Below are 6,247 nucleotides of genomic sequence, written 5' to 3' on the forward strand. Positions count from 1 at the left end.
CAGTTTGTTACAAATTTGTAACCAACGTTTTGTAACAATTTAAGGAATGAAACGAAGTTGTATCATTTTTTTTAAATTACCGTTTAAAATACTCTTTATACTCGAATATTGGATCTTATTTACAAGCGCATAAGCCGTAAGGATGATATAGTGAAACGTAAAATTTTATTTTGATATCCCAAAACCATGTAAAGGAAGAACAACGTAACCAAAACACTGATTGAATTTTTGTATAATAAACAGCGAACATTTATTATTCCTTGATATTGTATTTGAAATTATAATATTGTAACATTGCGAAACCTAATTTGAAATGTACCATGAGCTTTTTGGTGAAGGAAAACATTTTGAAGAAACCTGTACACTTACGCAAAGTAATTTGATGATGTGAAGTTTCTAACCCGTTCCAAGTCCTTCTATTGTGAAAAGAGGCCTTTGTTGAGCAATGGGACACATAGGCTAACTATTATTATTACTTTCTCTTCTATGCTCTAGGCAATTCATGTATAAGAAATGAAATTATCTATCGGTCTCTTTCTAACGCATGCAGCGAGCGTGGCAAAAGACCGACAAACAGTGTTTTGTTGTTAGTTACCATTTTAATCCATTTTTTGTGTTATATTGATGTGTTTGTGAAACAAAACAGTTACCTATCTATGTGCAACATAATAATAATAACATAGCCCCGCACTAGGGAAACCCCGTATCGCGGATGCCATGGAAACACTCATAGACAACCACAAATCACACCCAAACTCTTGAGAGAAATAAATGTAGGTCATGCAAATATTTCTTCCGGCCCGCGAACAGAACCCGGGTTTGCGTGGCAGATCAGCATGGTAACCCTTCAACCCTTCGGACACGGACGCAGTTGAGACAACAAAAACAATATTACAGCACAAAAGAAATATAAATTTTTATGAACATTAAATCTTGTCAAATGATTTTCATTATTTTCATAGTAGTAATACTACCCTTTCCATTTTTACACCACTCAACATAATTGATCAACAATGTGTCATGCGAGCACATTACTTATCAATGGGTGCTAGACAGTTCCGATGTTGAATAGAGGTACAGTCAACGCGGTGGCGTCATTTCTACAAAATCATGTTTGCTGACCGTCCGATACAGACGGGCAGACTGTCAATAATCGTGTAGTGCACTGTAGTATCCGATGCTTCGTTTTGTTGCCACGAACAACAACTGAATATTTATTATAAATCGAGTTTTATTCAAATTGATAATATTGGAAATTAAACTATTTTTCCGGATTTAAAATCGCGTATATTTGTTTTTTCAAACAAACCGACGTTTAGGGCCCTTTATAGGTCCCATGGTCACGGTTGACTGAGGTGGTACAGTCTTCAACCAGTTATGTCTAATATTGATGCAAACCACCCCATTTTTTCACTATAGTTACAATAGTTATTAATTAAATACCTTATTTTTAATTTTACAAAGAAAACATTCCAATTTACGCTACATTAAGTTTTACAAATTACTTTATTGAATTAATTTTTGTTAAGTTCAATTTATTATTAATTAATAATAGTAATTAGAATAAACTAAAACATATTAATTAGTACTGCAGTCTTATGTCTGTTTGGGATTTTTCATTAGAGGAAATACTGGATCCCAAACTGGTGGTACGGAGAAACCATCTTCCCTGTTGAAATTAGGATGTTTTTTTAATTTCAATGCCTCTCGCAGCATCTTGGATAGATAACGGACTTCTTTTGCAAGGACCTGGGGTTTGTCAAACTTCATTGAATGTGTAGGTTTATCCATGACATGCTCGCAGACTGCAGACTTGTTTAAAGACCAGGCCAGGTAGATTGAGTTTTAACCCACTGTCCATCTCAGCTCGTAACTCACTTAAAAAGTCACTTGCAAGAACTAGTCAGTAAAGGAGGCCACTAGACCGGCCACTTGAGCGTTTCGAACGAGGCACGAGCCGAATCACCTGTTAGGTGCTATCTAGATGAGTCGACAGAACGCATTCACGCGAGTATGCACAAGTCATTCCATTTGTACCGTGAACTAGTTTGAACTGGTTACCGGTCGATTGTCGAGGTATGAATATGATTTATGTAGACGAGAACTCTGTTTGATACATATTCAATACAATAGATTTCTTTTGCATAGACATTGGGGTTAGTTTCGCTTAGCATTTCATCTGGTTTAGGCAGCACAATAACATAAGAGTAGAAATACTTTTCTGCTTTTTAACATTAATCATATTGTACATAAATTAAATTTATTCATTCAAAAACGAAATTAATTACAAATGTCAATCCGCAACGTAGGCTTCGTCAGACAGACACAAATCTAAATCAGCAACAGGCTTCGTGACATAAAATGAATGACAAAGGACCTCTCTGAATCTTAGCTCGTTCAAAAGTTCCCATAACTCTGGCAGCATTGCCGCGCTGAATGGCCGACGAAACTTCGACACCTTCAACACTACGCCTACTTTATTTATGCTCCCCGAATGTTGTAAAAAAATACAAAATTCGAAAAAAAACAAAAGAAACGAATTTTGTGGGAATAAAGAAAAAAAAACAGAACTTGTCCAAAAATTATATTAATATTTAAGTTGGCCTAGTGTTCATTGGAGGCATCGATTTGGTGCGCCAAGTAAGATCCAGAACGTGGATCATAGCCTCTATGCCAAACCGACGACCCAATTCCCAGATGATTTTTTTGATGTCTCCACTGCAATTGGCACAAAAACCGTTTCAATTTTGCCGAATACTACCGACTTGGCGGATCTGATGACGTAACTCAGGTTGGACGATGCAAAGAAGACGCGTTAGCCAATACCAAAGCCCGGCGAACTAAATCATTTATTGCATGATTGAATACCTCTGTGGCTGTGGTGGCTGTTTTCCTCATCCATGACCCTACAACTGCAGTGATGCGGTTCATAAACCTTACATCCCAATCGTAAAAAAATATCAGCTTTATCTGCTTAAGTTAATATGTTCTATGTACTGTAGTACAAAATGTAAATTGTTGGCGTCGTCAGAGATGAGATTGACACAAGATGGCATAAAACAAAACTACAGTTCATCGGTCTGTTCTAGCGCACGTTGCATGTGTTAGAAAGAGATGAATAGATCATTTAATTTTCATTCATTAATAGTGTAAGCAATCAATGGCATAAAATATTACATATCGTGGTCTGACACTGAATTCGAGTTTTAGTGAGTCAGTACCTAACAAAAATTTAGATACAAGCATGATGGTGCAAGCGAAAATAACATTGTTAATGTATTTCATATCGTTATAATGTGACCTCGAAATATGACTACAGTTTTCTGTTACACCCTATATACAAGTTTTACCCTGAAGTGTATGTGAGTTGCGCATTAATACAAACAATTTTGAGTACAAATGCGCAGAAATCGGATTGACGCTTTAGGCTGTGTTCGTATGAAAATTTGGCAAAAATTTTTTAAAGTGTGATGGGTAGAATGACCTTCAAAAATCTCGCAGAACTTTGTGTCTTCGTGTAATACTGTTTTGAATTTCAAAATATCACCAGGATACACTACGTTGACTTAAAAAGTCCAACCTTTCAATAACTTTTTAATTTTCAAATAAACAGTGTTTTTTTTTAAATGGGACAGTGTGGAGAATTCCGAAACCACAGATGATACTAGGAAATGTCTTAGGAACCATTAAGTCTGTTTTTGTGAAAGCAGGTTTGGCATAGTGAATTTTTTGGTCAAGGGAGAGTTGTCCATAAAAATGGATAAAATTTTTAATAGTGCTGGTTGGATCAGGTTCGTGAAAGAATCATTTCATTGTATGACACGAAAAAATCTGAACCGCAGAACTTGGTCAAATTTGTCATAATTATTAATACAAAGATCGAACACTCAGAAAAAGTTCCTTCGTTCCGGTCGGATTCGAACCGACGTCTTCTTGCATACCGTGCCAGACGCTATACCAACTAAGCCACGGAACGAACCAACGGACCTCAGGACTGGTAGCTGTATAGGTACTAACTGGGTGATACATCTGTAATAGATTTCTCATAGATGGCGCTACGACTAAAAAGTCGTTGAAAGACCAAGTACAAAGACACGACCCAAGCACACAGAAAAATTCGTGAGGTCCGTTGGTTCATTCCGTGGCTTAGTTGGTATAGCGTCTGACACGGTATGCAAGAAGACGTCGGTTCGAATCCGCCCGGATCGAAGGAATTTTTTCTGAGTGTTCGATCTTTGTATTAATAATTATAACAAACTAGTGGCGTAATTTCACAAAAAATAATTGAATATCAATTCAATAAAAATTTAACAAATTTGTCATAATTATGTTATACGTGTAGTATACACTACCGAAAGCATAAAGACCTCCAAAATAACACAACTTTTCGCAAATGACTGGCCGGATATTGTAGTTTTTTTCAAGTCTAATTCGAAAAAAACTTGCTTGTCCCGTTTTTATTTCATTCGTTTTAGTTTCAAACAAATACAGACTTACCAAGTAATTCGATGTTGATTTCGTGTCCTTGTGAATTTCGTAAATGTTATTTGATTTTTTCATTTATTTATTAAACTCTCAAATGGTTAACGTTGTTAGCAATTTAAGTTTTGTTTTATTAATTTTATTTTTTTAAGATACCAAGCCACCAAGCCGAGCGCCTGCTGGTGAGCATCCATAAGCCTGTCCATAGCAGTTGTAGTGCCAATAAGAGCTTTAAAAGATTTGTAGGGCACCACCGTCTCGCCCGTCACCCTGAGACATAAGTTGACAAGTTGTTTGAACCCTTATAAACCGGAACACAGATAATACTCATATCACCGCTTGCCGGCAGAAATAAGGCGCCAGTACTTTTCTGGAGGAATTCTTTCACAAATAGTTCTATTGCTACTAATATATGCGTGTATATGTAGTAACCGTAATACCTTTTTAGTTAACTCCAAGTAAAACAATGAACCACTTAATACGAGATAAGAAATACTTAACATAAAAAGCTATATCGGTGACTACATCGTCAACGTGTTTCGCTTAGTCATCACTATAAAAAGCTTTCTTTCCGAGACTCGTGACATCGGCATTCTATGTTGACATTGTGAACTATTGAACAGAAAGTCGGTTAAGTGTAAGTAGGGTCAGTTAAATACGGGTTCAAACCACAACAAAATCCACAACATTCAAATTGTGAATATGTTTTATTACAATATTATTATTATCACTGACCCAATGTACGTCCCAGTGGATTTCAGTCACAGGTGACTTCACACGAGAGCCTTCTTTGACGTGCAGGTGTACTTACATAACATTCGTCGGTGTTTTATAGAAACGGCGAAAGCGCCATTTCGAAAAATGGTTACCTATCAGTAGTCTGAAATGACATTTTCCAGAAACAACGTTTGGTCGAAATTTCATAACCTCGAAAGTAATTTTGAGAGGAAAATGTTTTTCTTTTAAACCTAACTTAATCTTACCTAACCGAACCTAATTGTGTCTTTGCGATTAAACATTCAACATATCCTGAAAGAACAACTGTTTCGTTATAATTCGGTTTTCGGTGTAATTAAAATTCGAACAAACGTTATTTCGGAAAAATAACTAAAAATTAAATAATTAAAAAATTTAATAATTAAAAATTTCGACTTTGTGATAGGCTAACCGAAAAATTTTTCAGAGGAGCGTATTTTAGATTTTGACGACTGTTTTAAAATATTTATGTCCTGTTTTAAAATTGAATTTTGTTTTTAATTAAATTTGAATTTAAAACTGGATGCAAATATTTTTAAACAGTCGTGAGAAACTTCAATAGGTTCCCCTGAAACATTTTTCGAAATGGCGTCTTCGTACTTTCTACAAAAGACCGACGAAATGTACATCATATGCGTAACTTAGAAATTAAAATTTTTGTTTTATCGCGTAATTATAAATAACCTTTAAAATCACATATACATATCATACACGTCCGTCACCCACTCGGCTAGGGTCCAATGAAAACCAGCGTCTGTGGCTTTAGCTGAATGAGAACCTTTCGCATACGCCACAGTTGCACACATGTCAGTATAGTATTATGTAGTATAGTATAACTTGGTGCTTAAATGTTTGCTTCGTTTGTTTTTGTGTTAATTTTGCTTTTATTTATATTCGTTTTTTTTGTCTTTTTTATAACGTGGCATTGCAATAAATGGTTTTTATTTATATTTCTACATGAGATGGCCAAAATACACCAATAAATTTACTATACGGATTCCTAAGAAAA

The 6,247-nt window shown here is 35.5% G+C and overlaps 1 non-coding gene across 1 annotated transcript; it reads right to left on the minus strand.

Moving 5' to 3' along the window:
* Positions 1–3,902: 3,902 nt before the first annotated feature.
* Trnat-ggu lies at positions 3,903–3,976 on the minus strand. The gene has a single exon. It is a non-coding gene; the product is annotated as a tRNA-Thr (tRNA).
* Positions 3,977–6,247: the final 2,271 nt, after the last annotated feature.

Source organism: Hyposmocoma kahamanoa, unplaced genomic scaffold, assembly GCF_003589595.1.
Source record: "Hyposmocoma kahamanoa isolate Upper Pololo Valley unplaced genomic scaffold, ASM358959v1 87, whole genome shotgun sequence".
Lineage (NCBI taxonomy): Eukaryota > Metazoa > Arthropoda > Insecta > Lepidoptera > Cosmopterigidae > Hyposmocoma > Hyposmocoma kahamanoa.